Genomic DNA, 11,806 nt, shown 5'->3' on the forward strand with positions numbered 1-11,806 from the left:
CATTAATTTCTAATATTATACTGAAATTTCTGATATCGTTGCCAAGGTTTTAATCCCCATTCAAGAACATATGTTCATCTGATTTTTTTTTCTTTTGTCATCCAATTTAATTTGTTTTTATTATTAAAAGTATTTTTTGTAAATAAGCTCATTTGTGTCATATTTTAGATTCTACAAATAAGTGATATCATATGGTATTTGTCTTTCTCTTTCTGAAGTATTGCTCAGTATGATAAGCTCTAGATGCATCCATGTTGCTGCAAATGACATTATTTCGTTCTTTTTTATGGCTGAGTAGTATTCCAACAAGGTCCTATTGTATAGCACAGGGAACTATATTCAGTATCCTATGATAAACCATAACGTAAAAGAATATTTAAAAAAGAATGTATATATATATGTATAACAGAATCACTTTGCTGTACAGCAGACATTAACACAATGTTGTAAATCAACTGTATTTCAACTAAAAAAATAGGAAAAAAAAGTATTTTTGAAATAAAATAGCACCAGAGTATAAGGAGATTCAAGATGCTATCTGTGTCACTGTGATATCCCATGCCTGTGTACAAATCACCAGTACTCTCTCTCTTCCATTAGATCGTCTGGACTTGTCTGATTCACGCAGAGGCAATATAATCAGAACTAGTGAATGGAGGCGTGACTGTTACTTTGTTGTCAGCAAACACCCATTTTACTTTCTAAACTTCTTTTATTTTTTTTATTTTTTAAACATCTTTATTGGAGTATAATTGCTTTACAATGGTGTGTTAGTTTCTGCTTTATAACAAAGTGAATCAGTTATACATATACATATGTTCCCATATCTCTTCCCTCTTGCATCTCCCTCCCTCCCACCCTCCCTATCCCACCCCTCTAGGTGGTCACAAAGCACCAAGCTGATCTCCCTGTGCCATGCGGCTGCTTCCCACTAGCTATCTATTTTACATTTGGTAGTGTATATATGTCCATGACACTCTCTCATCCTGTCACATCTCACCCCTCCCCCTCCCCATATCCTCAAGTCCATTCTGTAGTAGGTTTGTGTCTTTATTCCCGTCTTGCCACTAGGTTCTTCATGACCTTTTTTTTTTTTTTTCCTTAGATGCCATATATATGTGTTAGCATACTGTATTTGTTTTTCTCTTTCTGACTTACTTCACTCTGTATGACAGACTCTAACTCCATCCACCTCATTACAAATACCTCCATTTCATTTCTTTTTATGGCTGAGTAATATTCCATTGTATATATGTGCCACATCTTCTTTATCCATTCATCCGATGATGGACACTTAGGTTGCTTCCATGTCCTGGCTATTGTAAATAGAGCTGCAATGAACATTTTGGTACATGACTCTTTTTGAATTATGGTTTTCTCAGGGTATATGCCCAGTAGTGGGATTGCTGGGTCATATGGTAGTTCTATTTTTAGTTTTTTAAGGAACCTCCATACTGTTCTCCATAGTGGCTGTATCAATTTACATTCCCACCAACAGTGCAAGAGGGTTCCCTTTTCTCCACACCCTCTCCAGCATTTATTGTTTCTAGATTTTTTGATGATGGCCATTCTGACCGGTGTGAGATGATACCTCATTGTAGTTTTGATTTGCATTTCTCTAATGATTAATGATGTTGAGCATTCTTTCATGTGTCTGTTGGCCATCCGTATATGTTTCTTGCATTTTGTCTATTCTATTTCCAAGATTTTGGATCATCTTTACTATCATTATTCTGAATTCTTTTTCAGGTAGACTGCCTATTTCCTCTTCATTTGTTAAGTCTGGTGTGTTTTGACCCTGCTCCTTTACCTGCTGTGTGTTTTTTTGTCTTCTCATTTTGCTTATCTTACTGTGTTTGGGGTCTCCTTTTCACAGGCTGCAGGTTCGTAGTTCCCGTTGTTTTTGGTATCTGTCCCCAGTGGCTAAGGTTCGTTCAGTGGGTTGTGTAGGCTTCCTAGTGGAGGGGACTAGTGCCTGTGTTCTGGTGGATGAGGTTGGATCTTGTCTTTCTGGTGGGCCCATCCATGTCTGGTGGTGTGTTTTGGGGTGTCTGTGGCCTTATTATGATTTTAGGCAGCCTCTCTGCTAATGGATGGGGCTGTGTTCCTGTCTTGCTAGTTGTTTGGCATAGGGTGTCCAGCACTGTAGCTTGCTGGTCGTTGAGTGAAGCTGGGTCTTGGTGTTGAGATGGAGATCTCTGAGAGATTTTCACCGTTTGGTATTATGTGGATCTGGGAGGTCTCTTGTGGACCGGTGTCCTGAAGTTGGCTCTCCCACCTCAGAGGCACAGCCCTGATGCCTGGCTGGAGCACCAAGAGCCTTTCATCCACACGGCTCAGAATAAAAGGGAGAAAAAAATAGAAAGAAAGAAAGAAAGAGGATAAAATAAAATAAAATAAAGCTATTATAATAAAAAATAAGAAAAACAATTATTAAGAATCAATTTATTAAGAAAAATTTTTTTTAATTTTTAAAAATAGATTTATTAATTTTTTATAATAAAAAATAAGAAAAAAATTATTAAGAAAAAATTTATTAAGAAAAATTTTTTTAATTTTTTAAAATAAAAAATACGAAAAAACTTATTAAACAAAATTTTTTAATTTCTAAAAATAGAAAATAAGGAAAAAATTATTAAGAAAACATTTATTTGGAAAAAAAATTTTTTTTAAGTAAAAAAAAAAAAAAAAAAAACGGACGGACCTAACCCTAGGACTAATGGTGAAAGCAAAGCTATACAGACAAAATCTCACCCAGAAGCATACACATATACACTCACAAAAAAAGGAAAAGGGGAAAAATTAATATATCCTGCTCCCAAAGTCCACTCCTGAATTTGGGATGATTCGTTGTCTATTCAGCAATTCCACAGATGCAGGCACATCAAGTTGATTGTGGAGTTTTAATCCGCTGCTCCTGAGGCTGCTGGGAGAGATTTCCCTTTCTCTTCTTTGTTTGCACAGCTCCCGGGGTTCAGCTTTGGATTTGGACCCGCCTCTGCGTGTAGGTCGCCTGAGGGCGTCTGTTCCCCGCCCAGACAGAATGGGGTTAAAGGCGCAGCTGCTTCGGGGGCTCTGGCTCACTCAGGCCGCGGGGAGGGAGGGGTACGGAGGAGGCGGGGCGAGCCTGCGGCGTCAGAGGCCGGCGTGACGTTGCAACAGCCTGAGGTGCGCAGTGCGTTCTCCCGGGGAAGTTGTCCCTGGATCACGGGACGCTGGCCGTGGCGGGCTGCACGGGCTCCCGGGAGGGGCGGTGTGGAGAGTGACCTGTGCTCGCACACAGGCTTCTTGGTGGCGGCAGCAGCAGCCCCAGCGTCTCACGCCCGTCTCTGGGGTCCACGCTGACAGCCGCGGCTCGTGTCTGTCTCTGGAGTTCGTTTAGGCGGCGCTCTGAATCCCCTCTCCTCGCGCACCAGGAAACAGGGAAGAAAAAGTCTCTTGCCTCTTCGGCAGCTGCAGACCTTTTCCCGGACTCCCTCCCGGCTAGCTGTGGTGCGCTAACCCCTTCAGGCTGTGTTCACGCCGCCAACCCCAGTCCTCTCCCTGCGATCCGACCGAAGCCCGAGCCTCAGCTCCCAGCCCCGCCCGCCCCGGCGGCTGAGCAGACAAGCCTCTTGGGCTGGTGAGTGCTGGTCGGCGCCGAGCCTCCGTGCAGGAATCTCTCCGCTTTGCCCTCCGCACCCCTGTGGCTGCGCTCTCCTCCGTGGCTCCGAAGCTTCCCCCCTCCGCCACCCGCAGTCTCCACCCGCAAAGGGGCTTCCTAGTGTGTGGACACCTTTCCTCCTTCACGGCTCCCTCCCACTGGCGCAGGTCCCGTCCCTATTCTTTTGTCTCTGTTATTTTTTTTTCTTTTGCCCTACCCAGGTACGGGGTACCTTGCCTTTTGGGAGGTCTGACGTCTTCTGCCAGCGTTCAGTGGGTGTTCTGTAGGAGCAGTTCCACGTGTAGATGTATTTCTACTGTATCTGTGGGAAGGAAGGTGATCTCCGCGTCTTACTCTTCCGCCATCTTGCCTCTTCCTCCAAACTTCTTTTAAAAAGGCAAACCACTTCCTTTCTCCTTCCCCACCTCCCACTCCACCACCATCCCATTCCCAATCTCTACTTAGTATGATTTTTACCTAACTTATGAAGGGAATAAAAGCATTCTTTTCAAGAATCACCCACTGAAGTCATGAAAGAGATCTGGAATTCAAGATGTAGTCAGAATATTTCAAGGCCATTACAGTGTACTACATGCCTCCTTCAGTCTTTCGGGCAGTAAAACTGTACCACGTTAAGTGTAGAAATAGAAACACTGTGGTGAAAATGGGTTACAATCTGCACAGTGTTATGATTTTTCATTGTTATCTTTCATTTAGCTTATAAAAATGAATAATTGCCTTAATAGGTTTTTTTTTCTTCTGAAGTCAGGCTATTCTTGGCATTACCCTGTATCTCTTCTCATCTCATATAAAAGTTTAATATCTTATAAGCAAATGGCTGTGATGAGGCAAACAAAAGGAGATCAAGCAATCAAGTCAAGTTATTATATTCCTTATACTACACAGCCTTTCAAAGAAAACTTGATTGCTTTGAGTGGTTTGTACATGTTCTTGCCAAAAACGCCAAGTGCCAAGAACCCACAAAATTTCTTTAGAGCATTAATTTCATATTTAATTTGATGGACAGTATAAAGCTCCATATCTACCATAGAAATGGCTGAAAAAACAAGAGATTAAATCAAATTTTTATAAAAATGATTGTAACAAGAATAAGATATGAGCCATTAATTTGATCTTGTTCAAAATAGAAGGCCAAAATGAGAAATTAATGGGGTGCAAATATCATGGAAAATCCGAAGACACATTAGAACCCATACTTGAGAGTAGAGGTAGTGAAGGTTCAGTTATCACACCCACACTAGGCTTCATCTTGGTGTTATTCCACCACATTCCCCTTTTCACAGACTTCAGTGTATAGCAAGCCGCATGAAATTTTGGATACTGGCAAATGCACGTGATTTTGCCCCCAGTTTTCTTTGTCCTTTTCCACCCCTGAAGCCTATCTTAATCTATGGTTTATACCTGCTGTGGATTAAATGATTGTCCTCCCCACATGTCTATGTTGAAGCCCTCATCACCAATGTGATGATGTTTGGAGGTAAGGTTTTGGGGAGGTAAGTGAGTTTAGATGAGTTCCTGAGGGCTGAGCCCTCGTGAGGGGGGTAGTGCTCTTATAAAAGAAGAAAGACATATAAGATCTATCTGCATGCTCGATCCAAGAAAAGAAAAATTTTGGCCCTGTGAGGACAAAATCAGAAAGAGAGCCCTAACCAAGAACCCTATCATGCTGGCACCCTGAACTTGGATTTTAGTCTCCAGACCATGAGAGATATCAGTCTATGGTATGTCATTATAGCGGCATGAACTAAGACGATGCCTAATATGACTTTTCTGATCCTCAGGGTCAGGGTTCCCAAGGGCCCCATGCACTTGAATGGGCTTAGAGCATTCTAAATAATTAGCGTTTCATAAATAAATTTTTCTTAGCTGAAGGCCATTTGAAATTCATTATTTTTGTATAAAAGATAATATTTCTGGGTGTTAAAAGCAATGTAAATAAATCTGACATCACAGCCTCTTGTACCACAAAAACTATGAATAATTTAGCTTATCAGATTCCTTAGTTGTCACATGAAAATCTGGTTTTTCGTGATGGAATGTGGGAGGGGGAGAAAGATTTTATACTGAGTGGAGGCATGACCACATAAATATCACTTAAGAATTAAAGCATTGTGGGTCCTCAGCACACTATGGAAATGAACATTGTCTCAGTATATTAATGATAATAACAGACTTCTCCCTCCTGATTTTGCAATGATCAGAAATTTATGTGAGAAGAGTGAAAAAATTTTATAACAATGTACTGATTTTTTTCTTTTTACTCTTTCTTCTCTTAAATCTTGTCACCAGCTATAAGTTGGTGCTACATATGGCCTCTATTTGGCAAAGAAAATTTCTCTAAAGCTGTGATGTCCCAAAGACAAAGACCAATAGTCACACGTGGCTCCCTAAATTAAATTAATTAAACAAATAAAATTAAAACTTTGCTTCCTGGGTTGCACTCACCACGTTTCAAGAGCTTCATAGACACAGCAGACAGTACAGAATAGAACATTACCACCATCATGGAAAGTTTTATCAGAGAACTGTGCTAAAGGTGGTTTTTAAGATATGGCTATAGCTGAGAAATATTTCTACATTATTTTAACTAATTTTAACCAAACTAGTCAGGTAAATTATGCCTTATTTATACAAATTCAAAAGCATCTATCCCTTCTGTGATCAGGATGTAATAATTTAGCGGTATACAAATCTACAACTATCTTCCTTGAAGATAAAATGTTCAAAGTATTCCCTTTGAGAAAAGGAACAATATAAAGTGGCCTACAATTATGACTGAGAACATTTTCTAGTTAACATTTTTGACTCACTAACAGATAGAATAAGGTAAGAAAAACAAATAAAGTAATGGGATTAGAAAGAGAAAAAAAACTAGTCATTATTCACATATAATAGGATATATATGAAAGAATATCTAAAGGATTCTATAGTTAAATACTATTTTTAGTAAGTTTGTGAAGAGTATTAAATCAATATATTAAAAAAATCTACTTGCTTCTGTATAAAAGGAAAAAAAAGAAACTAAAATATCTGATTTCCAGTAGCATCAAAATAAAAATACCTAGGACTAAATCTAAACAAAGATATAAAGAATTTTACCAAAACAAAATATTAAAATATTGAGGATCATTAAAGATTGAAATAAATGAAGGAGTATACAATGTTTCTGGGCTGGAAGACTCAGTAGTATAAAGATAGTTTTCCTCATGTTGGTATCTAGATATAAAGCAAAAACTCCAAAAATTGGTGTGTGCGAGCATGTGTGTGTGTGTGTTTGTGTGTGTTTATGTATTTAAACTTGCCATCTGAATTCCAACATTTCTTACAGAAGTGGAAAGGATCACTACTATCGAGATATATTTGAAGAAGAAAAAAATAGGAGAATTAACTAGTTGAAAAACATACTAAAACTGAAACAATTAAGATAAAATGGAATTATGAAGAAATATAAATTGAAAAATGTAACTGAACTGGACCTAGAAGCTGACCGACACAAAAATGGCACCTGGTAAGTCTATCACAGTCTTCCCTCTAGTCATCAAATATTTGACATACTGTCTCTCCCAGTGATAAAATATACTCACCTTAAATGTTCAGTCATATTAACAAACTCAAGCACCATTTTCCCTGAGTGAGCTATAGCATGAATTGCAGATATGAGTGCTACTGAACTAAAAGCACAAGTTATGTACACTCCATACACCTAATATATAATTGTGGTTTAGAAAAAGTCTAGCCACAACAAACAACACTATTTAGGAAAGAGAAAAATAAGGACCATACACAATTCATTAGTCTGTAGCAATTCTAAAATTGCGTCGAGCAGACATTCCAAAGGACACTTATTCTGAGATTACTGGGTAGCAATAAGCTTTTAAGGTCTGAATTTCACTCCATTTATTCCTCATTATATGATGTGTATTGTGTGTTGCCTTGACATATCCTCTATGGTCTTCTCTGTCAAAAACTGTGAAGGGTCTGAGATGCTACCATACTTACGACTAAACAAGTAGCCTGGTATAGTTTCATAGATGTTGATAGAAAACTGTGACTCCTGGAATAGAGGCAAAGAATTTTCTTATTCACAGCAACAGCACTAGCAAGAAAATCAGCATTTTCTTCTGCCTGTCCCCAGAGCCCCAAATTCCCACAGTGTGACACTCAGAGGGCCAGATGATCATTGAATATACAGTGGGTTGCATTACAAAAGAAAAAAAAAAAGAATTTAAAGGAACAAATGTCTTTAATAAGGGGCAGAAAGAATACCTGATTCAGAGGGAGACATTATCTTTATTATACGGGACAGTAAACATTCCAGATTTTTGCCTGAAGAAACATTATTTCTATTTTCCAAAGCTGTTCACCATGCAAACATCATTGCAAATAGAGTCCAGAACTATATATTCTCAACCCTTGCATTTTTATCCTTCTCCTTGGCCACTTCTGAAGTAGGCCTTGGAGAATAAGTCCTCCAGGGAAGGTAGGACAGTGGGTAAGGAAGACTTTTTAGCTTGTTTCTTGTTTGTAAATGATTTGGGTTCCAAAGGATTTTTGTAAATCTCACGCAGTCAGAAACATTTTTAGTTCAGGATTATCGTGTCTTTGGCAGACAAAATCTTCAAATCTTAGTTTCAAAAATGTTGCTTGTTACCTGTTTGATTGTATACAGCTCCATGTGTCATTAGCCTTATGCATAGACTAGACATTTCTCTTATCTGGTTTTATTGTGGATATTCTGAGCCTATCAGTTTGATGAGAGAGCAATACCCTTACCCTGAAAAAAAAAAATTACCGTTAAGATTACATGGTTATCTCAACCCATTCAGGCATTTTAACCATTGGTGTCTGGATTTACCCTGAATTTACTAGTTGCCATTATGCTGAGCTCTCATTGGCCTTGGTTGCTCATAGCAATTTCTCAATTTTGTCTTTTACTGTAAATCTCGAAGTCCCTAAATTCCTGAACTCTTTCTATTCCCTTTAACACCTTCTTCCAAATAGGAGATTTGGTTTTTTCTTAGAGTAACCATATCAAATGCAATCAAATGGAAGCCAATAGACAAACACTATTAACAGTCTGTTTTCAACCTCTATTCCTAAAAGCATAATATGTGTGAGGTATATTGTCTGCCTTTCAAATCACAGACGATAATATGACCTAGTATTTTGCCTCTTCATTTCATGGATTGCCATGTTTCCAACTCTCAAAAATAGTTTTCTTTCTGCCTGCAGCCAGTCATATAGTTTAGGCTTTTTTTTTTTTTTATTATTATGATAGTACCCTAATTCTAGGTACAAGTTTCTATAACACGTTCTGTAACAGTTTCTATAACAAGCAATCCTCAAAGTCTCAGTTGTTTAAAGAAAGATTCCTTTCTTACACATCACATATGTCTTTTGAGTGTAGGTAGGGATTCGCTGCTTCTAATAGTCTCTTAGCAACCTAAGCAGACAAATCAGCCTCCATTCTGAATGTTTCTGGACACTGAGCCAGAGGAAGAAAAAAGTAGTAGGGGGAGAGGGTCTTGCAGCAGCAATTAAATGTTCGAACCCGGGGGATACACAATTATTTTTCTCACAACTCATAATCTTGACTAGCTATATACCTCATTCAACCACAAAAGGCACGTATAATTGGTGCATTCAGCACGTATAATTGGTGCATGTGTTTAGATGGTAAATATTCTGAAATATCTGGTCAGCAAAATTCATAATAACTACCCTACCCTGCTGCAGTGGCTCTAAACTCAGAGCAATTTTGCCTCTCAGGGGCCATTTAGTGATGTGTAAAGATATTTTTGGTTCGCACAGTGAAAGAGGGCTATGCCTCTGGCATCTAATGGGTGGAGGCCAGGGATATTGCCAAACATCCTACAGTGCCCAGAGCAATTCCCACCCCCAACAAAAAGTGATCCAATCCCAAATAGTAGTGCTGAGGATGAGAAATCCTGCCCTAGAGAAACTCACCCACAGGCACACCTCACTTTAGTGTGCTTCATTTTATTCTGTTTCAATATATTGTTTTTCACAAATTGAAGGTTTGCGGCAACTTTGCATCAAGCAAGTGTATCAGCACCATTTTCCAAGAGCATTTGCTCACTTTGTGTGTCTGTGTTATGTTGTGGTAATTTTTGCAATATTTCAATCTTTTTCATAATTACTATATTTGTTATGGCCATCTGTGATCAGTGACCTTTGATGTTACTATTATAATTCTACACCACAAACCACGCCCATATAAGATGAAAATCTTGATAAATGTAGTGTGTGTTCTGACTGCTCCACTGATTGGCTGCCCTCCCCCCCCATCTCTCTCCCACTCCTCAGGCCTTCATATGCCCTGAGACACAACAGTACTGAGATTAGGGCAATCGATAACCCTACAAGGGTCTCTAAGTGTTCAAGTGAAAGGAAGAGTCACACATCTCTCCTTTAAATCGAAAGCTAGAAATGACGAAGCTTAGTGAGGAAGGCCTGTCAAAGCTGAGATAGGCTGAAACTAGGCCTCTTTCACCAAAAAGTTAGCGAATGCAAAGGATAAGTTCTTGAAGGAAATTAAAAGTGCTACTGCAGTGAAAACATGAATGATAAGAAAGTGAAACAGCCTTATTGTTGCTATGGAGAAAGTTTAGCGGTCTGGATAGATCAAACCAGCTACAACATCCCCTTAAGACACAACCTAATCCAACACAAGGCCTTAACTCTCTTCAATTCTATGAAAACTGAGAGAGATGAGGAAGCTGCAGAAAAAAAGTTTGAAGCTAGCAGAGGTTGGTACATGAGGTTTAAGAAAAGAAGCCACCTCCATAATATAAACGTGCAAGATGAAACAGTAAGCACTGATGTAGAAGCTGCAGCAACTTATCCAGAATACCTAGTTAAGATAATTAATGAAGAGCTACACTAAACAACAAATTTTCAATGCAGACGAAATAGCCTAGTGTTGGAAGGAGATGTCATCTAGGATTTTCATAGCTAGAGAGGAGAAATCAAACCCTTGCTTCAAAGCTTCAAAGGACAGGCTGACTATCTTGTTAGGGGCTAGTGCAATCGGTGAGTTTAAGTTGAAGCCAATACTCTTTACCATTCTGAAAATCCTAGGACCCTTTAGAATTATGCTAAATCTACTCTGCCTGGACTCTATAGATGGAACCACAAAACCTGAATGAGAACTCATCTGTTTACAACAAGGTTGAATAAATATTTTAAGCCCACTGTGGAGATCTACTGCTTAAAAAAGAAGAAAAAGATTCTTTTCAAAAGATTACTGCTCATTGACAATGCACCTGGTCACCCAGGTGCTATGATGGAGATATAAAATGAGATTAATGTTGTTTTCATGCCTGCTAACACAACATCTATTCTGAAGACATGGTTCAAAGAGTAATCTCAACTTTCAAGTCTTATTATTTAAAAAATACATTTTGTAAGGCTATAGCTGCCATAGAGAGTGATTCCTCTGATGGATCTGTGCAAAGTCAACTGAAACCTTCTGGAAAGAATTTATCATTCTAGATGCCATTAAGAACATTTAGGATTCGTGGGAGAGGTAAATAGATCAACATTGACAGGAGTTTGGAAGAAGTTGATTCCAACCCTCATGGATGACCTTGAGGGGCTCAGGACTTCAGTGGAGGGAGTAACTGCATATATGATGGAAATAGCAAGAGAAATAGAATCAGAAATGGAGCCTGAAGCTGTGACTGAATTGCTGCAATCTCATGGTAAAACTTTAATAAATGAAGAGTTGCTTCTTATAGATGAGTGAAGAAACTGTTTTCTTTTTTTTTTTTTTTAATTATTATTATTTTTTAATTTTTGGCTGTGTTGGGTCTTCGTTTCTGTGCGAGGGCTTTCTCCAGTTGCGGCGAGCGGGGGCCACTCTTCATCGCGGTGCGCGGGCCTCTCACCATCGCGGCCTCTCTTGTTGCGGGGCACAGGCTCCAGACGCGCAGGCTCAGTAGTCGTGGCTCACGGGCCTAGTTGCTCCGCGGCATGTGGGATCTTCCCAGACCAGGGCTCGAACCCGTGTCCCCTGCATTGGCAGGCAGATTCTCAACCACTGCGCCACCAGGGAAGCCCAAGAAAGTGTTTTCTTAAGATGGAATCTACTCCTGGTGAAGATACTGTGAAGATTGTTGA

At 39.3% G+C, this 11,806-nt stretch overlaps 1 long non-coding RNA gene across 1 annotated transcript; it reads left to right on the forward strand.

The window, feature by feature from the left end:
• The first annotated feature begins 3,204 nt into the window (after positions 1-3,204).
• LOC132368442 (uncharacterized) lies at positions 3,205-10,893 on the forward strand. Its single transcript, XR_009504084.1, has 3 exons — positions 3,205-3,622; positions 6,993-7,172; positions 10,811-10,893. It is a non-coding gene; the product is annotated as an uncharacterized LOC132368442 (long non-coding RNA).
• Positions 10,894-11,806: the final 913 nt, after the last annotated feature.

Source organism: Balaenoptera ricei, chromosome 7 (genome assembly GCF_028023285.1).
Source record: "Balaenoptera ricei isolate mBalRic1 chromosome 7, mBalRic1.hap2, whole genome shotgun sequence".
Classification (NCBI taxonomy): domain Eukaryota; kingdom Metazoa; phylum Chordata; class Mammalia; order Artiodactyla; family Balaenopteridae; genus Balaenoptera; species Balaenoptera ricei.